The 20,888-nt window shown below is 41.3% G+C and overlaps 1 protein-coding gene across 17 annotated transcripts in view; it reads right to left on the bottom strand.

Annotated features, from left to right (window-relative positions):
* The window catches only part of EPB41L2 (erythrocyte membrane protein band 4.1 like 2), a 109,327-nt gene extending 90,051 nt beyond the window's left edge, over positions 1-19,276 (bottom strand). For 16 of the 17 annotated variants that reach the window (XM_059842108.1, XM_059842088.1, XM_059842101.1 and 13 more), the window contains exons 1-2: positions 19,165-19,276; positions 15,401-15,482 (exon numbers count right to left, since the gene is read on the bottom strand). The gene's annotated coding sequence lies outside the window, so the exon portion shown is untranslated. Of the gene's footprint in view, positions 1-15,400; positions 15,483-18,404; positions 18,537-19,164 lie in introns of those variants that run through there. The other variant, XM_059842089.1, reaches the window with a different exon arrangement.
* Positions 19,277-20,888: the final 1,612 nt, after the last annotated feature.

The raw sequence follows: 20,888 nt of genomic DNA, 5'->3' as shown, positions 1-20,888 counted from the left end.
CTTCACAGCAAACACACGATGCTCAGCTAGTTTTCCCTCGTTCTTGTGTAAATGGGGAAGCCACTGCCACCTCAAATGGCACAATTAGCAATACAGGTCTGAGCAGTGACAGAGGACTAAAGTTCACAACATTATGTTTGGTCCCAACAGAACTTTAAAAGATATTTACCCTTTAACATTTCATTTGATAACCAAGAAAAGACTGTGTCCACAATTTCTGGAATGCCTGTGTGGGCAATGCCATTTGTAATTCTGGGGGTTGGTGCACTCAAACAATGGTTTATTAGAGATCTTTCAGATACAATTAGATTGCAGACCATCGGTTCCATCACAACAAGTCTGGGCTCTCCTCAAATTTACACAGGATATTTATTCATGGGATACTTCACTAGGATGCAGAGGGAGTTAGCAGAAGCACGACCATCATCTTGCCTTCTCCATCTATCCCCCATCCTCTCTTTCCCCAGTGCACTTGGGAAAGAAAAGGAGCCAAGAACCCATCCCATAGAGCTTTCTGCCCCGCTGCAGAGACTGGGATTTATAATCAAAACTGTCTGGGACACAGACTGCTGCTAGTGCTGCCTGCAATGCTGGCAGGCTGTTAAAGTTACAAAGAGAAAAATGTGCCAAAATATGTACTCTAGCTTGCCAAGCATATAATCCTGATGCATACTTCCTGATAGGAAAAGGATTTAATAAATATGAGACAATTTCCTTTTCCCTTTGCTTAGAAATGATCTTCTTTCCCACATGCTTAAGGCCAGAGAAAAAGAAACAGCCCGCCTTTCACATTTACAAGAAGCTCAGTTAATTCTCTGACTGGAATACTCAGGTTCATTTGATCGAGCATATTCTGTATTTTCTTAGTAACTCAGATGACAATCACCAGGACAAGTTTTGGAATCTAAGAGAGTCTCTGCCTCATGTTAGCCCCATGAAACACTTCAAAGCACGTGGAAGGACTGGATTTGTTGGTGGACATGGTTCCCAGTTGTTGCTGGGCTCACTCCATAGCGTGTTGTACTAGTAGCCCCTCTCCTGGGCAGAAACAGCAAGGGAATACCTGTGAAGGATTAGGGGTTTTACACTTGAATCATGGCATGCCCTTGGTTAAAATGAGGAGTAGGGAAATTTGCTACAAACTTTTCAGTCAGAAAGTTTAATTAGAAAGCTGGACATATGTAAGTTGAGGGATAGCTTCTGTTGCTTACAAAGACCAAAGCAGTAGAAAAGCAAATCTGTGTATCAGGGTATCAAATAACACACAATGGCACAGGGACTCTCAAGCTTACTTCATTACTGTAGCATGGCAATGTTCAATAATTTATTTAGTATACTACTATGAATGATACTTGTAAAATACTACAGAAACCAAGGCTAGAATTTCGAAAGACTCCTCATTAAGGAAAACCTAGAGGTAGCTAACAATACATTCAATAGATCTGTTGCAAAAACAATGTGAAGGAGATACTGATAATACTGATACAGCATTAAAACACTGTGTCAAAAATAATCTTAATACACTTAAGAAAACTCTTACTTTCATAATAAGGATTTCAAAGAAGAAACAGTTGTCATTTAGGTCTGAGTTGAGTTTCCAAGTACTGAAAGATACCCAACAAATTACTTAAGTGTTGCTAAGGTAACAATCACAACTGTATTTTCCCTAACTTGCAACATCCTTCTGCTAGTTAGCATCTTTTCCTATTTGCAAAAAAAGAGGAAATAAGACCTTTCACTCATAACAAGCTGTCAGAGACTTCAGTTGCTAAATTATATTCAGCAGTGTGAACATAAAATCTTAGAGAGGATATAGGAAAACAGTTGATGTGGTTTTTGGAACAGCGGTTGCAAGCAAGATGAGTGTTTGCCTCATCTTTAAGTAACAACAAAGAAAATAGGTTCCACCAGGGGAGGTTTAGATTGGATAGAAAGGATAATCTCTTCGCTGAAAGGATGGCCAGGCACTGAAACAGGCTGCCCAGGGACGTGGTTGTCACCATCTCTGGAAGTATTTAAAAGACTTGGAGATGTGGTGCTTGGGGACATGGTTCAGTGGTGGATTTGGCAGTGTTAACCTAACAGTTGGATTTAATAATCTGAAAGGTCTTTTCCAACCCGAACAATTATATGATCCAATGAACAACAGAGCTTATATAGCAGCAAAACTTTGCCTGACAGCAAAAGGCAGTCTACAAACACTCACTTTTACCAGAAGTATTAAGCACTCTTAAAAGTAAAAAAACAGGCAAAAGGGCCAAAGATATCAGAAAACCAGCTATTAACCTAATCAAACTGAGAACAAGAAATATCAACCATCACCATGTGTTAGGAACAGGTTGGAAAAGATTATATTGAACTCCAGCAAGAATGCTGTTTGAAACATTACAGTTGTTGGCCTGGTTTCCTACAGAAATAAGCAATATGCAATCATACTGCCTGTTCATCTGTTTGTCATTCTTCTTTAGTAATGTTTAAGTTCAATGGTCAATTTGAACTAAATTTAGCAATGGTCCAGAGGTCTCAATAATACTTAATTTATACAGGACATGTAAAGCCAGTTTGGAAGGAAAGAAATCCCAATTAGTGAAGAGTGTCTAGTATAAACCCATAAGTAAACTTATTTTATTGGCCTTACTAGCTTTACTGTCAGAACCTACCAGCCATACAAAATAAATACATACCTAGTGATAATTTGGATGTTTCAGCATCAAGTATACTCAGGGAATAATATAAGAAAACAAAGAAAAGAGGTACTGACAGAACAAACACTTATAAGTGGCAGGGGAAAAAAGCTGATATTTTGTTATAAAGGAGAGCATGAAAAAGTCATGGAAGATCATGCCTCATAAGTTCTTCCACTGCAACTCAGTTTCAAATATTGGAAGATAAGATGCTTTCAGGTAAACCTGAAATGAATGCTGAGGAGGATTACAAGAAGGTCAACAACATATTTGTTATCACTAGCTTTGAGAGGCTAGTATTCCAGTATTCACAGAATTATTTGGGTTGGAAGGGACCTAAAAGGTAGTTTCAAACCCCTGCCATGGGCGAGGATACCTCCCACTAGACCAGGTCATTCAGGGCCCCATCAAACCTGGCCCTGAACACTTCTAGGGATGGGACATGCATAAAATCCTTGGACAACAGCCACCAGTTCCAGTGCCCCATCATACTCACAGTAAAAACTTCTTCCTAACATCTAAGCTATGCCTATCCTCTTTAAATTTAAAGCCATTATTCCCATATTACTACTTCTAACTATTACTGAATATTGTATAGTGGAGCATAAGAGCATGAAAAGAGGAAAAATGAGAAAGAACATGAGTGGAATAATATTTCAAATACATGAAAAAGTTGTTATTATCTAAAAATTCTACTGCCCGTCTCTTGCTTTTACCACAGTATTATCATTATTAAAAATCTTTTGAAATAAGCTAGGAGAATAAAATCTAGCAAAGTAAGACAATTTCAGTGGATATTAGATAGATGGGATCTCTAAATCCAGTTTATTCATCTTGCAGAACTTATGAGTTTGCGTTCTGGGTTTCTTCCATCTCCTCCCTATCCACCACCATTACATGTTCAGAAAGTAAACTAATTTGTGCTTTTAACCCAAAGAATCTCCAACCCAAACATGTCAATAGTTAGCTGACCATAAAAGCAGAGATAGAGCTGCAAAGCTGTGCCTGCTGCAGGTGTATGAACTAATAATGCAAAGAGGATGATGTAGATTGAAAAAACACAACTCTGTCTCCTGAATTGCTAGTTTGACAATTTTGGTCAAATATTCATGCTGGTTTTGCAAGTATTCAAACTGAGTCTGCTTACACTGGTTATGAATGTACCCTAACACAAAACTTAAGAGAGTCACCCTGAAATTTGGGCTGCAACAATTCCTCAGATTACAAATAACTCATAACATCATTTCTGTAGTCCTGTCACAGAGGATTTGTGGCAGTTTACTGGGCATAGTCACCTCTTAAGCCTGGAAGCAAAGAACACATCAGTTGTGCATGGGAACAGAAGTATTATGTCCTTAATTAAATGATAACCTTTACTAACAGCTGGGTAGTCCCTCTACTTCCAATCTGTGTACTAAGGGACACTTTCAAAATGCAATGATGGCTTAGACAGAAACACCTTCAGATATAAACAATATATAAAGCACTATGGTGTCACCCGGGGAACTGGCTATGCCAAATTCCATATATATTCTTTTGAAGATCATACCAAGTTCAGTAGGCTATGTTAGAAGTATCTAACACAAAATACGTCAGACAAGTTCACTTGCTGGCTTTGTAGAACTTAAGCTGCTTAATTTTCTTAACATGGTAGAAAATAAAAATAAAAATCAAGTCACAATATTTTTTAGACTCTATGGGGAAGAGGAAATAAATCAGGGGTCTGTGACATCTCACTACAAGAATTTACCAGATCTGATTTAGAACTCTCAATGGCATCTCAAACTCTTCTGAAAGGTCAGGAGATTCCTCACTTAACGACACTCTGGTCTCCTGAGCTTATGTAAGCTACAGAGCAAACATAGATAATAAAGTCACAAGACCACCAAAAAGAAAATAATTATAAAACATTCAGAAATCTCTTAATGCAGATGTAGGAATCATAATTTTCATCACATTACATTTCTCTCAAAAAGTTATTTTCCAGATGGTTATCTACTGCTTTATTTCAGCATGCTCCCTTGTGTGAACTGCTAGTAATGATTCTAGAAAATCACTATAACTAACCATTACGATGTGAGAAGTTATTTAACTGAGAGGTCAGTTAAAAAATATGGTATTACTGTAGGCAATGACAGTGTCATAATCAGAAGAGATTAATTCCTCTAATTAAATACTGTATAAGAAAACAGGAGTATTAAGTCAACATGAACAATCAGTGAAGATGTTTTAGAAATATTTTAGCTTCACAGACCAAGGTAAATGTTTAAATCAAAATGTCCCAATATTGAGAGGAAATAAAAACCATTTACAGGAAACAAATCAATATTTTACTGATCACACATTGCTAGGCTGCCTCAAACATCTTGCAAGCACAAACCTGCAGCAATGCTGCTTTACTTCAGACTTCAAGTCCGATTACTTCTCACTTTCTCTACTTTATGCTATTCAGTAACTAGCTCGGAGTCAGACCTTTAAGTATCACCACTTGCACTAGGAAGCTGGAAAAACAACCACAAAGCACCACCAGCTCTGAGAGAAAAAGACTACAGGCATTAACCCATTAGGCAAAATAGTACAGCTTATCCTACCAGGGTACAAAAGGCTGCAGAAGAAAAAATGTAAGTGACCCAAGGGAAAAAAAAAAGGCTACTTTAGATTCCTCCTTTTCTCCTAGTTCTCACAACAAAAGTTAAGCTCCCTTCAGCAATCAGAAATGGAAAGTTAGTAGAAGTCAAAGCCCAGGATCCCTGTAACTATGCACTCTACACGCAGTGACTTTTCCTTTGTTACCACTTCTCTCTGGGTAACAGCAAGCTAAGAGTTTGGAGAGTTTGATCTTTCTTTTCAGTTCTTCAAAACTTCCATGCTAAAATTGGCAAGTGTGTTTTGAAGAAGAGCAGCAATACAACAAAGTGTAAAAATAATTCCAAACAGTAACTACAAACAAATCAATGGAAAAAAATTTCAAAACTGAATACAGTAGTACACTCTCTTGGCTGAAAAGCACTGAATTTCTGGTAAAACTCTTGCAGACTATTCAAGCCCTTTGCAGAATTACCAGCCTTCAGGGTACCAGCAAAGACAGTTCTGTCATGTGAAATGATGTGTACTATTGATAAGTAAGTGTAGCCTATGGCAGTGCTTTTCAAGTACAAAGACAGGTCAGAAAACTGAGAGGTTTTTCATGCAAAGTAAGATACACCTTAATAGCCTACCAGGCATCTCCTTTAGTCTAGGGGGGTGAAAGAAGCAACAGCTGTTTTCAGAAGAAAAGGTCAGAAGAGCTGGCTGAATATGGGAGCATATTAAACTTAGCTTGATTCTACATAAGAGTCTTTATGTTACACTCATGTTGATGTAAGGCCTGTATTAGATTATCTCATTGTAGCAATAGTTATGTTGCCTATTTTTAATGACAGTATTCTGAGGTGACTGCTTCAACTCCAGCTAGAGCGCTGAATGTGATCACTTTCACATAAAGCAACAAGAAGCCTTCCATACTAAAATAGTGTTGCATTTTAAAAATACAGCTGTGGATCAAGTAACATTTTACTGCTCACATCAGAGACAAAAAGTTTTGCATAACTTCACAGCATGTAACCATCAGACCACTCTCAACTCACTACAAATGTTTCTTCAGTGATGACTAGCAGAGTGAAAGCCATCTTCAATTCTTCAGCAGCACAGAACTTTGTAAACAACAGCAGTGTTTACTTTAAGTCAAGGGGAAACAAAAAAAGAACAGAAGAAAATCAAGTGGGGAGAAGAGGTTACAAAGGGCTTGTTTGGAGCTGAAAGGATGAAGGGGAGAAAATACCACGAACCGGACCTTTAGAGCATAAACTGGAGGAGAGGGGAAAAAACCATGCAACAGTACATCTACTGCTGAAAATAAAAACCCAACTTCTGTTGCTTAACACAACCTCCATACAGACTAGAGATACTCAGCCTCTGAGGTGCATTCTTCTTTTTAAAGGTCCCACAATAGGAGCAAATAGTTCAAAAGTATGATCCATGGACACAGAGCTGCCTACTGACATCACTACTTCAATTAGCTCATAATTAGTATTGAAGAAAAAAGAATTACTATCTAGATAGTGACCGAATTTGCTGTTCAAATGTTTGCACATATAAGATAGACATGATCAAAGGTACAAAAACCACACTCAAAGCTCTCCAAACCAGACAAAGAAATAATGAATCATAGTCAGAAACATCCCAAGTATCCCCAATTCCAATTCACTCCTACACAGTGGTACATTTTCCCTCTATGCTATCAAAATTTACATATGATTTCAGGCTAAGAATGCTCTGCAAATATGTGTTAAAGAAAAAAATCTGTAATTTGACTTTGGAAAAAAATGGAAATAATTGTAACTTTAGGCTTGCAAAAAATCTAATGGCAGAATTGTCTTGTATAAAAAAGTGCTAATACCCTAGTAATAGCAAGCAACTAGGAAAATGGTACAGGTGGAATTCTCATTATAGCAGAATCTTGCTGTTCTAATAAGAATATTTGAAATTCATGAAGCTTTGCTTTGACAAATGACAAATTTACTATTCTATGCTTTTTGTTTCTCTTTAGCTTTATTAAAGACACATACACTGCAAAACTTTCAAACTTTGTTTCTGGATTAAAATCAAGCTAACTGTTCTGTCACGAAAGAGAGTTACTTGAGCCTTTGCAACACCCAAAAAACTCACTAAGAGAATTTCCACACAGCTTTTCAAGTACTAGTTAGGTATTTGAACTAATACTTTACCTAAAATAGTATTATACCTGAAGCATCCGAGAAAGTATTTTTTAAGAGTAAAACAGCAAGATGGACATTGTCAGATTCCAGTGGATGTGGTCAACAAAATAGTAGCCATGTCCCCACCAAGAAGCAAGAAGGAAACACAAGGTTTCCTAGGCACTGTGGGTTTTGGAGGATGCGTATTCCAGATTATAGTCAGATTGTAAATCCTCTCAACTAAGTGACTCAGAAAAAGAATTATTTCAAGTGGGGTCCTGTCCAACAACAAGCTTTTGAACAAATTAAACAGGAGATTGTTCATGCAGTAGCCAGGAAAGGACAAGATGTGAAAAATGTACTTTTGACTGCAGCCAGGAAGGTCCTTCCTTAAGTGTCTGGCAAAAAGCACCCAGGGAGACTCAAAGATAAGCCTGTGATTTCTGCAGTCAGGGAGGCGAGGGATCCCCAGCATGTTACACCCCAGCTGAGATACCAGCAGCTTATGAAGGAGCTCAAGCTGTCTCAGAAGTGACTGGCATGAAGCACAGCTTCTCCTGGCACCCCAACTGCCAATACTGGGCTGGATGTTCAAAGGGAAAGTCCCAGCCCCACATCACATCACTGACACTACATGGACGAGGTAGCTTGTGCTGATCACACAGCAAGCTCAAATAGGAAACCCCAATCACCCAGGGGATCTTGGAAGTCAGCAAGAACTGGCAAGAAGGTAAAAATTTCAACTACCATAATCAAAGGAGAAGGTACTCCATGTTGAAGAGGCCCTATCATACAACCAGCCACCAGAAAATGAAAAGCAATACACTCTTTATTGACAGTTCCTGCCACACACTGAAGATAGAAAGCTGCCATATGAAATCCTACACAACAAGCTGTAGAAGCTATTGAGAGACAAGGCGGATCAAGCCAGAGAGCAGAGCTGAAAGCCAACCAGCAGGCTTTAGATATTGCTGAAAGAGAACTGGCCAGTGCTCTACCTCCACACTGACTCACAGATGGCAGCAAATGATGGAAAAAGGTCAGCTGGCAGCACAGAGGGAAACCCACCCGGGCTGCTGGAACATGGCAAGACATCAGTGCCTAGGTGAAGAAGCTGGCCATAAAACTATGTCCTGTAGATTCACACGTACCCAAGAGCTGGGCTACCAAAGAACACTACAACAGCAGACAGGTAGATGAAGCTGCCAAGATTAAAGTGCTTTAGGTGGGTATGGACTGGCAACATAAAGGTGAGTAATTTCTGGCTCAGTGGGCCCACCAGGGAAGCAACGCAACACACAGACGGGTTTGTGACTGAGGAGTGGACTTAACCATGGACACTATGTCCCAAGTTATCCATAACTGTGAAACATGGGCTGCAATCAAGCAGGCCAAGCAGGTGAGGCCTCTATGGTGTGGTGGACTGTGGCTGAAACACAAATATGGGGAGGCCCTGCATATGGACTACATCACACTGCTGCAGACACACCAAGGCAAGTGCTACATGCTTACAATGGTGGAAACAAGCCCTGGAAGGTTGGATACATACCCTGTGCCTGATGCTACTGCCCAGAACACCATCTTGGGCCTCACCCTGTGGCACCATGGCACCCCTGAGCAATATAAGTCGGACAACAGGACTCATTTCAGAGCTGGTCTCACAGACACCTGGCCAGGGAGCACAGGACTGAGTGATGCACCCTATTCCCAATCATGTGCCAGCCTCTGGGGAAACTGAACAGAACAATTGACTGTTAGAAAGCACATTGAAAGCAGTGGATGATGGGGCCTTCCAACACTGGAATCTACACTAGCAAAGGCTGCTTGGTTTAGTTAACTCCAGAGGCTCCAGCAATCAAGCTGGTCCTGCCCAATCAAAACCCCCACCTACCATAGAAGGGGATGAAGTCTCCGCGGTGCATTTGAGGAATATCAGTTTGGATAGGTCCTGCCTAAAGCAAAGGCAAACCCATCTGTGTGACTGTTTTTGCTCAAGTAGTTGCTGGGTAATGCACAGGGATGGGGAAACACAATGCATACCTCAAAGGGATTCTATTTTTGGGTGAGAACAGTCTGTAATTCTGACTTTTATAATACTGGCTGCTGAATGGCACTGCCACTGTATGCCATAACTACCACAGGCAATGAATATGGTCTGCTCCAGATACATGAGGCTCCTGATTTAGCTCCCAACCACCTGGCAGCACTCCTGCCCAGGAAGACATCTAGGATGACAGAGCCCAAAGTCATGGGCCAAATTAACTCAATGGACACCTTGGAGGGAGAGGTATTGACTACTGAAATTATACCTTCGCTTATGTGTGCATATATACGTACATATATAGCTAGTAGGTGTAGGATTTGTGCATGACATGAATGGTATAGACTATGGGGAGGATAATGTCCTGGCTTAAGCAAGGACAGGGTTAATTTTTACAGTATCCAAGAGGGGGCCTGGCTAAGGCCAGGAGTCAAAGATTATTCTATATCACCTCACATCATTTTCTGGCCACAGGGGAAGGAGTCCCTTCTGCATCGTGTAGTGTGATAGTGCAGTCAGGCGTTCACCAGGCCCTGCACTGGGAGCACTCACATGTGACTCGTTCACCTCCCTCGTACACTGTTATTAATATTCTTCCTCTTACTGCTCCTTTTCTTATTTCATTGCTATTTCCAGCAAATTGCTCTTATTTCAACCCACAATCTCTAACTTTTGTGCTTCCAATTCTCCTCTCTATCCAACCAAAGGGGAGAAGGGGGCGGGCAGGGAAGTAAGTGAGCAGCACATGGTTTGGAGTTTTCTAATGGGACCACTAAATTGGGGAATTTCCTTCCTAGACCTTCTTTAGGATGCCTCACTGCTATACCAGAATCTGCCCACAATCACATATATTGCCGATAACTGGAGCTAAGTGACTGGTTACAACAAACTGGTGGGAGGCATAACCTGAAACCAGTCAGCAGAAGCTGCTCTTCTCTGAAAGAAATCAAAAATTCCATACCCATATAAAAAAACCACACAAACCAACTTTGTTTCTCAAAAACAGAGGGATCATCTTTATTCCATTTTTTACTGAAAAACTGGAGTATGATGAAGGAACAAGCAAGATTTGACAAGCTGCAGAAACCACTTTTAATTAATTTTAATTAATCAATTAATAATGTTACAATAAATAAGATCTCTGATAATATTAACTTTATTTTCCTTTAATTTAGGTTGCTACCTTCATGAGCAGTTCACCAGGGCACACACACAAACATATTGCCTGAGTTACCTGAAACAAAGCATTAGACAGGCTGGTAAAAAAAAAAAAAAAAAATTACCAAACACCCAAAATGAACTAGCAGAGAAAAACCACATTTTTCCCAAAATAAGCACTTATGCTTTCACCTTCTTGATATAACCAAAAATCTAAAAATAGTCACAGAACATAAAATCATTTGTTTTGTCTTGAGCTGTTACTTTAACTGCTTACATACTGAGCCTTCTAGCAAGAGTCATGTACTGCTGTTAACCTTGGGAATAATTCAACATGAAAACCCTCTCAGAATTTTAAAAATAACCCTTGCAGAAAAATCGCTGTAGCGCAACTACTTCAAGTTTTAAAACATCTAACCAAAATCATTAAAGAAAATCTGACTTGTTTTAAATATGAGTAAAACAGAAAAGATCATTGTGAAAAAGATCCTTGTGAGCTCCTGAACAGGAAGGATCCACAGACTTTTTTCTAAATTAGTATTTTTTATGAGCAAGCAAAGGTCACTCAGCAGTAAAAGAATGAAGCAGGCTGATTGTGACTTCGATAGACTTAACATGTGGCCCACAACACTCCAGCCTTTTTGCCTCTCTTTTTTTGCAAGTGACTCCACCAGGCAAATTAATCTTCCCACATCATTCAACAGTTTATGGAGACAAGATGTTTCAAGACAGAAAGATCAGGGCTCATGTCAGTGACTAACAGTTCACCCAATAAAAACTGTTTTCATCTGGTCCCATTCCAAAGTGTTAACATGCTATGCATAGCACATGTCTTGCCCTTTATCCAAGGCACAATGTACCACCACTGAGTAATTGTACTGTAAGCCAACCAGTTTCATACTAGGTGTTGCCTTGGAATACAATTAAAGAAAATGTGGGTTTTTTTAGAATCAAAAACCAGGGAAACTGAGCAGAAGATCTGAAAAATGCAAAGAAGCTGCACTTTTATCAAGGTGAAAAAATGGTTGAAGCAAACTTGCTCCCAATATACTGGGAACATATTTTGCCTTTCTCATGCTAGCCTTTAAAAATCCAATTGCAAGCAGTAAATAAAACTCTTAATTTATAGCCCAGTATATAAAATCTCATGATTCCTCAAGATACAGAGTTGGATTTCTTAGATTTTTTCATACAAATCAGCTCAGGCAAAATATACTGCAGCTAATGTGTGGGTGTTTTTATAGAGCTTCATTATGCTTTTTGAAACAAAAAGAACAGAAGTCCAGAATACATGAGAAACAAGAACTACAGCAGCTTCTAGTCATTGTACAATTTTAGCCCTGATATGGAACAAACTCCTCCTTCAGTGGTAACAGTCTCACAATAAATACCTGGTCTTTAGTTAAGACTGCAAATATTCTGTTTGGGTTGCTGACCTTGTAATGGTCTAAGGATGAAAGTAGAATGTATGGTCATGTACCTTTTACTAAATTTGCTAAAACCAGCAGGCATATGAGGGAATATGAAGGGGGCAGCAATGTTAGTGTGTGTGTTTTTAAAAACTAGATTGACCACATGACCCCGTCACTCTCTCCAAGTCAGAACACTGTCATTTATTACTGTGTTCTGTAGCATAATTTTATTTTTGCTTTGGATTAAGTTTTTAAACATAGAACTCTCACAACAGAGCTCATTTTACAGAGCATGTCTATGGAAAAGGCACCTTTCCTCCAAGAATCTTCTCACCTACAACACAGGGTTGCAGTATTCCTAACTTCACTTTTACATAGTTTAATTTCTTCTACAGTACAAGAACAATGTGCTGGTGACAGTGTAAACTTTTCCTCCAAAAACCCTCAACCATTCAGCCTCAACACTAAGTCATTATTCTGCATTTATGCCATGACACTTAAATAGCATCCTTACTTTCTGAAATGTCACCGGGACTAAATCCAGAAGTGACAAAAACCTATAATATTCTAATATGCTGCATGTTTCACCAATTCAACACAGTAAAAAATCTGGAAACTATGAAATTTCAGCCTTCAGAAACTTACCTTTCAGAATGAAAAAAAATTCAACGTGCTTGGAAATACAATGGTTTTGGTATAAGCAAATACAAGGGTAGCAGGGAAGGGTGGGGAATGAAAAAATCTGTAACTGCACAAATTTCATTAAGCATTAATTGCTCCCTGTAATATATTCTCAAGCACACACAGAGTCAAGAAAGCACACTGGGAAAGTGAGGCCAAATACAACAGCTTAAGTAATGAGATAATTAGAGGTCCAAAACAGGTTTAATACTAAAATCACAATTGGGGTTTGTAAAGAAGGAACAGTAACACTGGTATGTAGCAATCCCAGCTTTGTTTCAAGCTGCCTCTAACCTCTAATTAGGATAATCTTTGACAAATGCTGTCTACAGAGGAGACAAGGCAGCCATAAGACAAAACACAGACTTAAAAATTAATCTAATGCTACAGCATTCTTTGGTTCTAGTTGCAGGTTCCCCACTCTGTTCACCGTCCCTCCACCTTGTTCCCTCCCAGACACTGGGTTTAATTCAGACTCGTGGTCAAATAATGAAATACCCTACCAGAAAAGTACCAAAAAAGTCATACAAGGAAAAAAGATTCAGTCTTCTAAGAGAAGATCAATGATATAGAGGGCATACTTCTTTAATTGCTTGATGATAAAACAGCAGCAGTTATAGTATTATTTAAACACAGCTTTTAAGTACAACTTAAAAAGGAGAAGCCAAATGGGATAAACCAGTTTCTTTCAACTAAGGAAACAGCAAATCGATTGTTTACAAATAATACCTACAAAGTACAAAATACTGTGTTTGGAAATTGAAAGTTTCAGACCCAAAACTGAAACGTTCAAAGAAGCTTGCAGGACATATGAAAGCAGGGATTCGTCAATTAAAATATGTCAGAATATAAGTGAGTAACTGGAAGCAATAAATGTTTCAACGAATGTGAAACCCAAGCACATTTTTATCACCAGATATTCATTTTGGTTTGATTTTCAGAAGTAGGAGGATACATGCTGAATCAGTTAGAATTCAAAGGTCTGCCTAATATGAATTCAAAAACTTGAATTAAGAATATATATTTTAAATCCCATATAGAGGATAACTGAGTATTTCAAATTAGAAAAAGCTGTTCTAATTTTCCATTGCGGTAAAAGCACATCATGCATTTTAAATACATACTGAAGCTCTTCATACTCCTAATAACATTCTGTGTTCTTAAAATGTTGTAGTCAAATTCTTATCCAGGCCACTATAAAGAATACCACAGTTATAGTCTATACTTCTCTACCCACAGTAAGGGGATAGCAGCAAATTACAGTAAAATGTGGTGTTACATTTAGCTGTACAACACTACTAATTAGAGAGTAATTTCAACAATAAATATTTGGTTAAACTCTGCTTTGTCATCAGTGCAAGCAATTTAAGATGAAACTGATCTTTCAGAGTCTGTGGGTTGGTTTTTTTTAACTCTATTTTTATTTTCTGGTTAGTGAGCATCTTTTCTTATGAAACAGTTTTCCAGAGCTACTGCTTAGCAAACAGAAAACCACACAGACAATGTTAGAAGCAAAAGGGAAGATTCAAGCCTAGAGGACCATGGCAATCCACGGTTCTCTTTAAAATGTCCTTAGCTAACCCTATTTTACTACTCAATGGCAAGTTCTTCTAACAGTGACCTTACAGAGCACACAGGCTGCATGACTTAGTAAGAGTAAGGTAAGCTAAAAGACAGGCTTTATCACATGCCTCAGAAAGAATACAGGGAGGGAAAACCAAGATACAGACAAATATGAGCCCCATGGTAGATACAATATCAAGTAAAACACCCAGTTAACCCTCTAGACACTGACAAGTCAGCAGTTTTAAAAGAGAGGCTCTTCCTGCAATTCTTTACAAGAACTCTCTGATGAGCTATGCTACTATTAATAAAAGCACTAAAGAGATGAACAGTAGTACCTTATCTCCTTTAGAAAAAAAATCCAATCAAAGAAACACATAAGCAAAATACTACTACCTGCATCTGAGAATCGAGAGACAATCTGTTTTTACAAAAGAGGCCAACTTCACTGAAGTCAGGCCTTGAAAGCATCCCATACTTTACTGCAGTCACGAAACATTATGCCATCAAAGGCAGCTGTGATGTGCACAGCAAAGGGTTGGCATCTGACATTCTCTTTTACAACACCAACTCAGAGTTGTTGTAACGCAGTGTTTGTGTAGTACCTCTAAGACATCAGACACTACAGCAAAAAAACCTTTCCCCCAAGTCTATTAAAATAAATAAACCTGCATTCTTGCTGAGCTCTCCCACCTGCAGTACACACAAGTCTACAATCTCATACTATACATTGAACATCATTTCCTCATTTCACTAGCCAAACAAATGTTTTCGGATTATCCAACAGCAATTAACCAATATTCTGTTGATATGGCCTTCACTTCATCTGTAAATCTCTACAAAGTTCTCACAAGGTGAAGTCTATGGAGGAAATAAGTTACCAGTAAAATTACCTTCACAGAAGAGTGCACATCACAAAGTTCCTAAGCAGAAGTCAAAATATTTACTGTATCATCTAGATGTTCTTTTCTATATAATATCACAAAACTGACAACTCAAGCCATATAAATTTATCACATCAATAACTAAAGTAAATGAGAAGTTGAAACAGAGCACAATATGTTGCCTATTTAGTAAATTCATACAATGAATCTTCTGATCCAAAAAAAATAAATCACAAATTACCTTTCACTCCAGTAGGAATCTTGAAGATTTGCAGAGTGAAATCAACTATGACAACTGGATAGCAGCACAATATCTTGCTTGCCTGTAAGGGAATAATTCAGAGCCACATTACATCAAAAAATTAACCCACCAAATAAATTAGAAAACCAGATAAGCGAAATTGAACAGTGCTGAAATTATAAATATTTTGAAAATGTGAACACCCTGACAAAGAGGAAGAGAAAGAAGCCCCACACCCAATCATTTAACTTGCACTTTGATTTTCCTCTCTTAACAAAATAGAAGTGTGGCAGTTTATTTTAAAGTCTAACACCCTTAAAGTTTAAAGTAGTCTGCTTCCAAAATAGAAGGCCAGAAATAACCCCTTACAATGCAGTTTGACATCTTGTCTAGTCAAGACTACAAAAATCAGATGCTTCCACATCCCCTTTTCTTGCTCCCCTCCTCCTCCTTGTGTCCACCCATTGTGTGAGTACACAATGAACAGTTTTCCAACTCTGCTTTTCTTGGGTTAATTTTGCTTGCAATGAGAAACACAGCCCACCCTCCCTTTTCTCACTCCACCCTACTTAAGACCAGTTCCAGAATGAAACTAGTTTGACTTAGTACATCCTCCCCAGGACAGCATTCAACCTTGCTTTAGAAATATCTAGTGGCTAATATGTTACACACTACAATCTTCAGTAAAATGACTTTTAACCTACTGAAATTTACAGTAAACTAAAATGAAGAAAACTTCCTCTTTCAAAAATTAGAATAGAGCTATACATTACAGACACAACCATTAAAAATGTAAACCATTCACATCCTTTTTCTACCAGTGAATGCTTTCATAGCTGTCATCCATGTAACAGGTATACCCACCATCATGTTCTTTTGCTCCCTGCCTTTTTAATCCTAAAATAAATCAATCTTTAGTACTAAAACACATTTCCCAGATTAATGCCAAAAGGAAATGCCAGTTCAAAAATGAACCCCACAAACACCAACTACAGATTTTTTTTACTTTGTCATATAAACTTACTTTGTCATATAAACTTAGTTTGATTTTTTTCAACATCAGCTTAAAGAGAACATATGTCCAAATTATTGAACATATGTCCAAATTATTTATCACAGCCCACAATGCCTTCTTGACATGTCTGTACTTCCCAGAACACTTTTCCATTCTCCACCTATGACCCACATTCTTCATCTTTAAAGGCACGTCTTGGGACCTGGTCCCATGAAAAATGAATGTTCTGCCTATATCCATACTCACAAACTGATTTAGATCATATTGGCGACTAGAAGCAATATAGTTATTCTTCAGGTTACCTTCTCTAAGTGAGAGCTCTTCAGTGCTGCCACTGAATCCCCAGTAAGACATCAGGAAACCAAACTAGCTTCAGAATGTTACCTGTGTTGGCCCTTGAATCTAAAAAAAATTTACGAATTGACTGCAGTTACTGGAAAATTATCCAAGTAGAAGTGGAACAAAGGGTCTATTTCCACATAAATGAAGCCTGGAAGTTTATTCCACACAGCCCTGGATGTTAAAAAGTTTGAACTCCCCCTCTTCTCCACTATCAACAAATGTGCAGAGAGAATACACATTTTTGAAAGCCTTGTCTAGGCCATTTAAATTATATTTTACAATGCAAGCTCATCTGCCACAGGTACAAACTGTTGATGGAAATTTTTGAGATCAATAACTTCAGAAAACACTGAAGGGAAGGTCATTTTCTAAGCCCAAAGGTAATGAAACTCAGCAGGATGTTGCAATTTAGGCAAAAGAAAGCAGCTCAACTTCCCACCAAGAGGTCAACAGCAGACAGAAAGCAGCATGGCCAGCAGAAATGGAAACTTGGAAGGGAGGAGAGCAGCAGCTGAAGCAGAGTGGTTCTGCTGAATGGCCTTCCAGGGCCACTGCTGCGTAACCCAGGGCACCACCAAACTGCTTCTGTTCTGTAACTGGTTGGCGCTGTAGCTTAGGGACTCCGTTTTTCTGCTGTTCAAAACATGATGCTAAAGGACACAGCTTTTCTTTCAGATAGTCTCTCAAAGAAGCATTTTCTCATTTCAGCCTCTGTAGGACTGGATACACACAAGTTGATGAGAATTTGCTGAAGGCTAAGTTCTGGAGAACCATGCTTGTTGTATTTCACTAGTGCTCTGGAAGCACCCATGACAGCAGACAGAAAAGAAGGCTATAAAGCTAAGAAAATTAATACATGTGCTTTAAAGCAAATATAGAATATATAACTTTAAATAAAAACTGGGCTTGGAGAGCTTTACAAGAAGTAAAATAAACACCAAATCAACTGCTTGCCAGTTATTACTGGTATCAAAGCACCTTAAGTTTACTTGAGCTGGCTATTACTTTCTCTCTGGCAGTGATTTTTTTTTGGAAGGTGGAAATCATAATCATTAAGCTGACAAACCCTCAAAGCAACTCCCTTCATGTCAATCAGCAATCCTTCTAGCCACACACATGTGGGGACAACACTATTACCATGAAAAGGGATTAAGTTCAACTCAGTGGGATCTTTACCTAAGGAAGAACGCTGCACGCTAAAAAAATGTTACCACAGTCTTAATAGCTCTTTTGAGTGTATTCATATTTCAGAGTACTGTAATCAAAGCCTTACAAAAGAACAATAATAGGAAAAGAACTTTAGACCTAAATTTATAAATAACAATTTTTTTTTAAGTATCTCCATGCATAATGCTCAGAGGCTAGGTCCTCACATCTTGAAAGGGGGCCTTATTTTAAAACAGTAGACACAAACTATGTATTATTTTTACCCTAATTCTGAAGAGGAGGGAAATTAGTGATGTGAAGTCTTCCTCGATTTCACCCCCTATCTGATTCTTGGCAAACAGCCTCAGTGCGGGGGCCTATTTAGCTCATTTTTCTGCAGTTGCTAACTTAGAGACGAAAGAAAGGAACAGCCCAAGATGCAAACAGATGAAGTTATCAGGAGGAGTGGTGCTCCGGGAGGAAGGAAATTAGGAAACCAACCGCTTCTCTTCAAGCAGCATTCACGCGACGGGTGCGGGAAAGGCACCAACAGCCATCGGGAGAGATTTTTCCGGGAAAAAACACCCCTTTTCTTCTGGCCCCAGAGCAGAGGCGGGCGAGCCAAGAGCGCGGTGGATGCGGTCACGGCAGCGACCGCGGGAGCCCGCACAGCGCCGGCCGGGGTGCCCCGAGCTGCGGCCGGAGGCGGCGGCCGCGGCACTGTCCGCGCCGGCAGCCCCGCCAGGGAGGCTTGGAACCGAGCGGCGAGGAGCGGCCCCGCACGGCTCGCGTCGCCGGGACCAGTGCCCAAGGCTGCGGGAAAAGGAGGGAAGGAGGAGCCAGCCCCGCCAGCCGCTCCGCTGCCGCCCGGGGCGGAGGGGCTGCGGCTCGGAGCCGCTCGCCCCCGCCGCCCCCGGACGCGCGTCCTCGGGGCCGCTGCCGCCCCCTGCCGGACGCGGCGCTGACAGCCCCCATCCGGCCGCCCCGCCGCCGCTCGGGGCCGGCACAGAAGGAGGGAAGGAAGAAGGGAGGGGGCAGCTCTACCCGATCAGCCGGGCCGGCCCCGCCCGCAGCCTCCGCATCCCGCGCCAAGCGGAGCGGACTAGTGAAAACGGCGACGGATACGCGGCAAAGCGGCCCCCAGCGCACCGCCAGCGCAGCGCCCGCAGCGCTACGGTTGCCCGACCCCCTCCTCCCCGCGCTCCCCCACTCTCCACTGCCAGCGTAAGTCGCGCTCCCTCGGGACCACTCCCGCTGGTACCTGCTGCTCGAACAGCCGCTGGCGCCCGCACGCTCCCGAAGTTCCCGGCCGCGGCCGTCAGCCCAGCCCGGGAGAAAACCCCGCCGGCCCCGCCTCCCGGCCAATCCGCACCCCGCCCGCCCCCGCGCCCCGCCCCAGTCCCTTCCCGGTCTGGCGGCACTGACCACGCCCCCCATACTCTCCGCGTCGCCATTGGCTGGCGCAGTCGTCCATCTCCGCGGGCAGCGCTTCGCCCCCGCCCGCTCTTCCTGGGCCATTTCCAGCAGCCGCTGCCCGTCGGCGGTGCGGTTCTAGCTTGGGGCCGGGACCGGCTTCGGGAGCGTCGTCGCAGCGTGGGCATCGCACCGGAGAGACACGGTCCGGCAGCGCCACTGGCGGGCCATGGCCCCGGGCGAGTCCGGGCAGGACGCCGGCCGTGCGCGCGATGCGGTGCCGCTGTCCCGCGGTGTCTCCAAGTGGAATGAGCTCCTGCGGCACCGCGGGCTGCGCGGGCGCGGAGCGGAGGCGGTGACCCCTCCCGGCTCTCCGCAGCCCTTGGCAGGTGCCGCCTCCAGCCGGGCCCCCGCTCGTGGGTGAAACGGACACGCCACCGAGAGCCCGCGGGATCCCCGCGGTGGCGGGGCCGGAGCGACCCTCCCGTGCGGGGAGATGGAGGGTCGGAACTGGCCCGGCCTGCGGATAGCATCAGCACTTGTGGGGACCTGGTCGAGAAGAGGCAGCCAGGGGCTTCAGTGTCCTGCTGAGGGACAACGGGAGTGAGGTGAAATGAGAGCGTCAGGAAGGGTGTAAGGAAAAAGTTACTCGTGCTACGGACAGCTGGGCCATGGGAGTGGGTTCCTCAGGGATTTCCACTCCCAAGCAGATGCAGTCCTGAGCAACCTGGACTGACTACGCAGCTGGCCTTGCTGTTGAGCTGGAGGTTAAGGGAGAGGCTTCCTTACAACCTGCATTTTCTAACGAGGGTTGACTTTCGCTTGCCTGAGGTGTTTGGATATGTGTATGCATTCTGAGTGCTAAAAGGCCTGGATATGAAAAACTCATGGCAACCGCTGTGCTGCACAGACTGCAGGCCCTGGGAGTGCTATGGAAACAGAAAATTATTTACATTGTGTGCAGTCATACTGCACATAATCCAGCACATAATAGATGTTGTGTGTACAAGTTCATCCCTTTTGTGCATTATACAGAAAATTATTTACATTGTGTGCAGTCATACTGCACATAATCCAGCACATAATAGATGATGTGTGTACAAGTTCATCCCTTTCGTGCATTATAACCTAAAGTTAACGACAAATTTCTTGCCTAGCCTTCATGTGTACCAGGCCGTGCCTTTTTTTGTATTACACAGAATAGATTTTTCTACTTTGGAGCAGAGCTGTGTAGTAAAATGAGGCATTTTATATGTAATCCCTGGAAATTTCTAGAAAAATTAGAAGGCAGGGAACAGGATCATGTCTGAGGTTGCTGACTGTTCTTTACAGAATTCTGAAAAAATTATAAGACACCAAGTTTTCTTTCTCAAAAATCTCTGTGTGATGCCATGTAACACATAGCTTTAATCTGATTTTTTTGTGAAGAGGTTGAGGGATGTGTTTTCACAATGGCAATCTTAAGATGCTGGGGTTTCATTTAGCCTGCTAGTGCAAATTAAGTCAACAGATATTAAGATATACATTCTACATGTTTCATAATGAGCAATGTCAAGAAATCAAGTCCTATTT

This window comes from Haemorhous mexicanus, chromosome 3, assembly GCF_027477595.1.
Source record: "Haemorhous mexicanus isolate bHaeMex1 chromosome 3, bHaeMex1.pri, whole genome shotgun sequence".
Lineage (NCBI taxonomy): Eukaryota > Metazoa > Chordata > Aves > Passeriformes > Fringillidae > Haemorhous > Haemorhous mexicanus.
Note: the sequence above shows the minus strand (reverse complement) of the source record. Positions and strands in the feature narration are given on the sequence as shown.